At 33.4% G+C, this 9,722-nt stretch overlaps 1 long non-coding RNA gene across 1 annotated transcript in view; it reads right to left on the reverse strand.

Moving 5' to 3' along the window:
* Positions 1–9,123, reverse strand: part of LOC150007142 (uncharacterized) — a 50,473-nt gene extending 41,350 nt beyond the window's left edge. The window contains exons 1-2 of the long non-coding RNA XR_016511787.1: positions 9,031–9,123; positions 7,405–7,536 (exon numbers count right to left, since the gene is read on the reverse strand). This is a non-coding gene — a long non-coding RNA (uncharacterized LOC150007142). The remainder of the gene's footprint in view (positions 1–7,404; positions 7,537–9,030) is intronic.
* Positions 9,124–9,722: the final 599 nt, after the last annotated feature.

A 9,722-nucleotide genomic window follows, 5' to 3' on the forward strand; every position in this document is an offset into this window, starting at 1 on the left:
TTCTTTAAAAGCTAAGATTCATTTCCTGTGTACATCAATTATTTTGATCCTGTTCTGAAGGAATTCACCCAACTCCTGACTTCATCCAACATATATATTCATATACCCTTGCTTACAATTGTGAGATGAACATAAATATATCACCTCTGCTAAGAAAATAAATAAATAAAATATATTTCCAAATGAGTGTAAGTTTATAATTGAAGACTTTCATTACACATAGGATAACCCCATATCCCAATGTACCTGGGACAATCTCAACGTACTCTTGGTGTTCCAGAATCATTATAGATAGAGCCCTTTTACTCTCAAATGTGTTATAGTTGCAACACTAAATTATCTGTTTATCTTATAAAATATAGTATGTTAAATGACTACCGACATCAAATTTTCCAAAATAGAGTGCAATTAGGGTGCCTCATCTTTACTCTTATGTAGTTTGCATGAATACCTTAAAATTCTAAGAACTATATCCTCTATCAATTTAAGTCATTGTAAAGTTTTTGTAGACTTAAATTATAATCATTTTATTTTTAAGAAAATAGGACTCTACTAGTCAATGTGGAGAAATCAAGACCCTTGTACACTACTAGTAGAAATTGAAAAATGGTGAAGCTGCTTTGGAAAATAGTCCAGAAATTGCTCAAATGATTAAGCACAGAGTTACTATATAACCCAACAACTCTACTCTTCAGTATCTAGCCAAAAGAAATGAAAGCAGATATCCACAGAAAAAAATGTTTATAGCAGCATTATTTATAATAGCCAAAAAGTAGAAACAATCCATCAATTGATAAATAAACAAAGTATATATCCATATATTAAATATTATTCAGCCATAAAAAGAAATAAAGTACCTTGAAAACATGATGCTAAATAAAAGAAAGCAAAATAATATATGTCAGTATCAGAATAACATGTGGTCTCAAAAGACCATATATTATATTATTCTATTCATATGAAATGTTCAGAAGAGGAAATCTATAGAAACAGGATATTTTCTCCTCTGCTGGCCACCTATTAGTGTAACATAGAAAATATTGCAATTTAGGTCTCAGCTTTAAGCTTGGTCTTTGTATCAGGATTACATACATATATTTGTGAATGTTTGGGATATTTATTTGTAATAAATACCTTCAGTTAACTTAAATGAAAAGAAACAATGGAGCAGAAGATAAAATAAGTAGAGTCCATAATAAGTGAAATTTTTTTCTTAAGTGACTTGTAAGAAACTTTATCAAGCCATATATATTAAATACTGATATTAAATACTGTTTTTTTTCTTGTTTTGGAACAGTAATATAAGCACATGATAAAAATATAATCAGACAAGACAGATGAGTTTTAAACAGTTAAAGCATCACTGATAATTCAAGTTTATAAATAGTATTTGAGAGGAATAATTTCACCTAACTTTGTATGCCAGACTTTATTCCAACAGAAACCTCAATCCTCTTAGGAATTAGTTCCCATACAGAGATTCAATAAATGGGACCCTCAGGTACAAATGGAGAGTTTAAAGGCTAGTCTACTCTTAATCATATACCAGCCAGAATATACTGGTGTTCACTCTCCATGAAGAGTGTGTGTGTGTGTGTGTGTGTGTGTATGAATGTGACTGTGTCAGACAGAGAGAGAAGAAAGAAGAGAGAAGAGAGAAGAGGAACAGTACAGTATTCCTCTCTATATCACGGTTCACTTATCGTGGCCTCGCTGTATTGCGGGATTTTTTAAAATATTATATTTAATTATTTATCGTGGATTTTTTGCTATATCGCGGGATTTTGTGGTACTGTATATGTATGTTGTTAAAGTTACATAGGTTTAAGAGTGTAGAATATGTTTAAGAACATAAGTGGTGTTTATAAAAGTGTGGAAAAGGTTAATAAGGGACTGGAAATGGTTTATAAATGTGTGGGAAAGGTTTATAAAGCCTTAGAATATATATAAATACTAAAATAAATGTAAGGTTCCTACTTCGTGGGGGGTCTAGAACATAATATCCATCATAAGAAAGGGAATACTGTATTCTGATTCACTTTCTGAATACATTTCCACTTGATTGGTATATAAGGGCCTTTAAGTTATGGGCCTAATAGAGCTGTTAAACTGAAGAACTGGTGCTTCCTTCACCATAGAAAACTGGTTAGTAGCTTCTTAAAATTGCTCAATTTGCCATACCACCACCAATTCCACTCCTAGGTATATAGCCAAAAAATAAATGCATTTGTCCACGTAAATATGTGTATTCAAATGGTCAGAACTACATTCTTTATAATAGCCATAAACTGGAGCTACCCAAATGCCAATCAACAGGTGAAGAGATAGACAGAAATGGATATATCCACAATGTAATATTATTCAGCAATAAAAAGGAATGAAGAACTGAAGCATTCTGCAATGTGGGAGAACCTTGAAAACATGATGCCAAATAAAAGAAGCCAGTCATAGAAATACCACATATTAGATGATTCACTTATATAAAATGCCAAAAAAAAAGGCATATCTGCAAAGTCAGAAAGTAGATTAGTGGTTGGCCAGGACTACATGTGAAAATAAGGAATGACAGCAAATAGGCATTAGATTTTTTTAGGTGGATGAAAATGTTAAATATTAGACTGTAGTGGTGGTTGTACAACTATAAATTTATTAAAAATTACTAAATTGTAAAAACTTAAGACAAAAGACTTACATAGTATGTAAATAAAACTTCAATGAGCTGTTAAATCAATCATTATAGTTTAAAATATTAAGACAATAAAAGAGAAAACTCGATACATTCAGAAAAGGTAGATGATAAAATTCAGTACCTAATGAATTCTTTTAAAAATAATCTGACTCCCTGTGAGTTAGATTCCAAGTAGCTAAAAACATGGCATACCTCTTAGGATAGAGTAAATTATGCTCTGGTAACTAAAAAACCCAAGATTGCAGTGGATTATCACAGCAAACGTTTGTTTATCTCTAATATTAATGGCCAGCAGGTAGCACCAGCAGGGACAGGGGCACAGAGAAGAGGACTATATCCATCTTATTACTCAAAAGCCAATTGTGACAGAAGATTCATTTTAATCCATGTGTCTGACACTTCCAGAGAAGGAAAGGAAACATGGGGCCCCATGCCCTATCTCTTAACAGCTTTTTCCTGGGAGTGAAAACACATCTCCTCTCCTCACATTCCATTGGCCAAAGTAAGACATATGATCACAGTACATTTCTAAATATACCAGGAAAATGCAAAATTACTATATATGCAGGAAGAGGAGAAAGAAAATACTGTAAACTGTCCTCATAACTACCACACTATAATAAACCTAAATACCTCTATTACCTTGGCTATACCTGAGTAGAGTGCTGGCTAGCCCAGAACCCACTAACAAAGAACATGGTAGATTAAGAAAGCTAGATATGTTGGTTTTGGGAGCCAAGAAATCAGTATTTATATTTAACAAGTGGGTCTTTTAAAGGAAAACCAAGAATTCATGGTTAGGCCCTAGATACTAAAGATTTAAAGGACCATTTTAAGATAGACTTACATCTTAGGACATAAAAGTTATGCTTCAGTAGTTGTTAAGACTTTAATGGAAAAAAATTCTACAATATTAATGGAAAAGATATTGCTAAAATAAGTAGTGTGCTTTTGCCCAGGCTGTGGCCTGCTCAGATAAAAAAAATTAGAGCTATAAAAATAGCAGTGGAGTCCAGGACTTTGTTGAAACATTAAAATTATTAAATAATTGTTTAATTTAATCACACAATTGTTTATAGTCTATATATCTTGAAAATGTCACATGATTTTATACGTGTTTTCTTAACTATTTGATAATGATGATTTACCTCTTCCAAGTACCACCTGTAAAACAAAAATTGCATGTTTGCTTTTTTAGTATTCAGGAAAGGAAATATGAACTAAGAAGCCAAAAAAATTTAGTCCTAACTCAAAAAACAGAAATCAGAAGAGTACTTTTTCTTACAACAATGATGAAATGGGGACTGTAATATAAAGGTAAATTTTCTAAACTATGATTATTGGTAAAATGCAAATGAACATAAAGTGACATCAAACTGTCATGTTTCTGAAAAAATTTGATTGTCAATGGTTTATTCTATTAATTCATGTCAAGCAATATTTTAGACATAAAATGATAGGTTGAAAATTATCAGTCAGATTATCATAAATGTCTCCAGAACTGTGGTTACTTTTTTTGTGACTGGTTAGTGGTTTGACAGGTTTTTATTTTGTTTCACACACCCTTTTCCTAAATAACACTATATACATTATATTGTATATTTAGAGTTCTTCAAAGGCTCCATACAAATGCTAAAAGTTTCTCCTATACATTTAAATTAGAGTATATTTAAGGAGAAAAAAAGGACAAGACAGTGTGATTTTAAGTCATTTGGCAAACTGATTCTGTCAAGAAAGCTTAGTTTCATTCTGTTTGCTGCAACAGCTTTTTTTTTTTTTCATAACTCCACTCTTCTTGCTCTTGTAATACATTTGGGAGGCCTGTCAAGGACTATCCACTCTCTAAATAGCTTTGCAGATTAAATTTTTAACTCTTCTCTCTTCACGCAGATGTATATTTCTGACAAAGAATTGCCCTGAGATGTCAGCTTCCATTTTTTTCCACTGGAGAGAAGGCGTAGAGATGCAGTGTGCATTCCTAAATCTCAGCCTCATCGAGAAACGCATGCACACATGTGTACACATCGCTCCAGGACTGTGCATCTATGACTGCACTGTTCACCCCTTTTAGATTTCCTGCTCTTACTTTATCACCTCCATTTCCTTCCATGGAAGAGACTAAATAAAAAACAAATAGAATTGTTACTTTTTGGAACTTGATGATATTAATAATTAGAATATGCCAGGATTATAATTAGTACAAAAAATAGCATATAGTCAAACGTGGACTACAGTATATAGGGCTATTATTTTTGTGGAGATGACACCTGAGATGAGCCTCAAAGAATGAGTTCACAGGGGAAGAAAAGAGAGAAAAGAGTTATAATGTCACTCCAAACAAAAGAAGCAACAGAAGTAAAACTATGAACTCATGGAAACAACATGGTATGTATAAAGATCTTCAAAAATATAGGCGACACTCCTTAAAAAAGAAGAAAATCTTACCTTTTGTAACAGTATGGGTAGACCTGGAGATTATTATGCTAAGTGAAATAAGCCAGTCAGAGAAAAACAACTTTTGTATCATATGATCTCACTTATATGCAAAATCTAATGAACAAAATAAACTGATGAACAAAACAGAAACAGAGGCATGGATACATGGAACAGACTGCCAGCTGTCAGAAGGGAGAGGAAAAGAGGCGACTGAATGAAAGAGTGTGAAGGGATTATCAAGAACATATATGCATGACCCACAGACACAGACAACAGTGTGATGATGTCCAGAGGAAAGGTGAGCAGGAGCTGGGTTGGGTGGGCAGAGGAGAGGATGGGGACATCTGTAAAAGCATCAACAATAAAAAAACTGTATATATATATGGGCAATACTATATTCCACAAAATAAGGTAATGTCCTCCGTAACTAAACAGCATTCGGTCCTAGGATCTTGGAAAGGGGATGACATTCTACTAGCCAATGGCAGGACCCACTTTAGGCCACATGCTTTGGCATTTGTCCATACTTCTCTGCTCACGTAGCTTAGTATCCAGTTTGTAGAAAGAGTAGATCTGGCACAAAGATATTTAAAGAAAGCACCTCCATTACCCATATGTGAAAGAGAGCAAGAGCTTTTAGTGGTCGCAGTCTGACTTTTACTCCAAATTAACCTAACACCAATAAAAGAGGCAGACTGATGCAGGAAAATAAGCACTTCATTTATTATATGACACATGTCCTAGTCTGAGCTTAGTTAACAACTAGTGATAAGATCTTGAGCAAATCCTTCTAATCTCATTGCCCCTCAGCTTCCCTCTCCATAAAATAAATTACATTATTCCTAAAGTCTTTCCCATCTAAAATCTCAAGATGCCACAGTGTAAATATCTAACTGATGGTCCTAGGAAGGATATCTAAGCAAAAGTAAAATGGAATACATAGAAATAATAAAAAAAATTCCAAATCTACAAACTTGTATAAATATATAAAAATTTACATCAAAAACATTATGCTACTAATTTTGGCTGTATGTGTTCAAAAAGAGTTTTTTCCATTTAGACATGAATAATGAAGTAGTTCTGGATTAAGTTATGTGCTATCTCAGATTGACTTCATAGTAATGTAACAGTTTGGGGAGGTGAGTGATAGCAGATAGAAAGATAAGTGAAACAAGAAAGCCATTAATTGATTATTGCTGTGGTTGGGTGATGAGCAGTTGGGAGTTCATTACTCTGATTTTGAAAACATTTAAAGTTTTACACAATAATATCCTTTAATTAGTGCTTCTGTATTGCTCATGAAAAACACCAAGGTATAGAATAATATATTTATATATAAATGAAGAAGGTTGTAATAAAATATTTGCATTTATTTTATTTTCATAAAGAAACATTGGAGACTAATAAAGAGCAATTATTTATGATAGTGTGAAAACTGACAGCTACAGTGTGGGAGCAAGACATCTTAATATATAATATATAATATTTTTTGATTCTTTAATCACATAAATGTGTGATCTAGTCAAAAAAGCTAAAATTGTGCCACTAAAATGCAATAAATGGTGCATTATTCATTAGGTATACATATGAGAAAATAAATGAATTCCAACCCCTACCTCACAGCACATGTAAAAATCAGTAACAGATGGATTGTAAAACTAAATTTGAAGGGTAAAACAATAAAACTTTTAGAAAAAATACAGAGAAATATCGTCATAATTTTGGAGAATGCAATACTTCTTAAATAAGACACAAATATTACAAACAATAAAAGAACAAAGTGATAAATTGGTGTTCATTAAAATTATGAACATCTTAATTTTAAAACATTACTTAAAAAATAAAAAGACCCAATCTGGCAAAAGATATCTGCAATACCTATAAAGCATATATTGAATGCAGAAACTATATCAAACATATATATTTTTTTAAATAACACAATAGCAATAAAAATTACAAATACACTAATTTAATATATTGTTTTATCTCTCTGCTTTTTAAGGGCAGATGCACATAGTAACTTTCTTTAAATGAGTGTAGTATAGAAAGGGAGAGGGAAGAAAACAGAACTTTATATCAGAGAAATTTGCCAGGTGTTACCTCGCTAAGTGATTAAGTTCAACATCAACAGTGATAACTCGTGCTGACAACATGTAGCCTTGATATGATGTCATGAAAGTGGTACTTAACTTCTGTGATCTTTCTCTCCAAAACCCATAACCCCAATTTAAAAACATCAGAAAAACCCCAGTTGAAGGACAGTATACAAAATACCTTACCAGTAGGTGTCAAAACAATCAAGAGATCACCTTGACTTATGTGGCTCACTTGGTTGGGTTTCCTTCTGCAAACCGCAAGGTCACTGGTTCAATTCCTGGTCAGGGCACATGCCTGGTTTGCAGGTCTGGTTCCTGGTTGGGGTAAGGGTGAGAGGTAACTGATGGATGTTTCTTACCCTCTCTTTCTTCCTCTTTTCCCCTCTCTCTAAAAATAAATAAATAAGATCTTAAAAAAATAAAACTGTCAAGCTTATTGAAAACAAAGGAAGTCTAAGAAATTTTTATAGCCAAGAGGAGCCTAAGAATATATGATAATTACATGTAATGCAATATCCTGGATGAGATTTCAGAACAGGGGGAAAAAAGCCATTAAGTAAAAACTATGAAAAATGAATAAACTATGAACTTTAATTAATAATAATATATTAATATTGTAAGAAATGTACTATGTTAATAATCCCTTTGGAAAACACGTTAGCAGTATACACTAAACCTAATCATACACCTATTCTATGACTTGGCATTTTCATTCATAGGGACACACCTGAGAAAACTGAATGCATATGTTCATCAAAAGACATAACAAGCCCTGGCTGCTGTGGCTCAGTGGATTGAGCATTGGCCTGCGAGCCAAGTGTCACTGGTTCGATTCCCAGTCAGGGCACATGACCAGGTTGCACGTCAGGTCCCCAGTTGGGGGCTCGAGTGAGAGGCAACCGCACACTGATGTTTCTCTCCCTCTCTTTCTCCTTTCCCCTCTCTCTAAAATAAATAAACAAACAAATAAATTTAAAAAACAATAAAATCAGAAGTTAAAAAAAAAAAAAGACATAACAAAAATATTCACAACCAAAATCTAGAAACAAAAAAATGCCCATCAATAAGAGAATAGATAAGATAAATATATTATGGAACATTCATACAGTAGAATACTACACATCAATATAAAAGAGCAAACTACCACTACACACAACAACATAAATTAATATCTCACATAAAGTTGAGTGAAAGAAGCCAGAACAACTGTACAATGTGTGATTTGATTTAAATAAACTTTAAAAACAGGAAAAACAAGTTTATGGTGATAAAAGTGAAAATAATGATTAACTTTTAGAAGTGTTATTTGGAATTAAGCATAAGACAACTTTCTGGGGGATAGAAATGTTTTGATGTTAAACTGTCAATTTACTGCATGGTTTTTACACCACAAGAAAAAAATGCTTTTAATTTTAAATGAACAACATAACATACAAATGACAATAAAAAAAATATTTACAAGAAATAATTAAAGGTAATTACTTTAATATATAAAAGGTCTTAACAACAAATTTTTTTTTAAGTGGTGACCCAAATTTTAAAAGTGGCAAAAGATATGAAAAGGTAACACTGAGAGGATGTTGAAATGAGTAAAACATATAATTTAAAAATTGTCCAAGCTGTGTGATAAAACACTATTTCAGCAGAGTCAGGGCTGAGGCTCCATGAGAACCGTGTGGGAAGTTACATAACACAACTTCCTTGAAATTCCAGCAGATGACCATCAAGAATGCAATGTGCAGGGAACTTCTGATTCTCAGGAATTGTTCAGATTGACCAGAAGGAAAGTCCAGATTGAGCCTGACTTACATGGAGGCAGGGATAACTGTGGAGCAAATTGAAACCACGTCTGAGGTTCACACCGCACAAAACAGTCTCATTGACTGTACCTGGCCAAGGAAGGTGAAACTGAAGAAAAAACAAAGGAGACTGTAGTGGTTTTAAAACAGGTCCTACACTTACTGGTATTAGTGACTCACTTCTAACAAACAGAATGTGCTGGGAATGACTATATAACTTTTTTTTTTTTTTTTGGTTTTTCAATTACAGTTGTCCCATTTTTCCCCCATTGCTTCCCCCCACCCAGACCACCCCTTCTCCCACAATCATATCCCTCCCCCTTGTCCATGTCCATGAGTCATTTATACACGTTCCTTGATTAGACCCTTCCCTTACTTATCCCCCTTCTCTCCCTCCCTCCTCCCCCCTATTGACTGCTATTCTGCTCTTTGTCCTATTTAGCTCGTTGGTTTATGTTGCTCTTTAGTTTCCTGTATTAGATGATGTCATATGGCATTTTTCTTTCTTTGCCTGGCTTATTTCACTAAGCATAATTCTCTCTAGTTCCATCCATGTTGTCGCAAATGGCATGAGTTCCTTCTTTCTTTCTGCTGCATAGTATTCCATTGTGTAAATGTACCACAGTTTTTTGATCCACTCACCTACAGATGGGCACTTAGGCTGTTTTCAGCACTTCGCTATTGTAAACAGGGCTGCTATTA

Source organism: Furipterus horrens, unplaced genomic scaffold, assembly GCF_987537825.1.
Source record: "Furipterus horrens unplaced genomic scaffold, mFurHor1.1.pri manual_scaffold_6, whole genome shotgun sequence".
NCBI lineage: Eukaryota > Metazoa > Chordata > Mammalia > Chiroptera > Furipteridae > Furipterus > Furipterus horrens.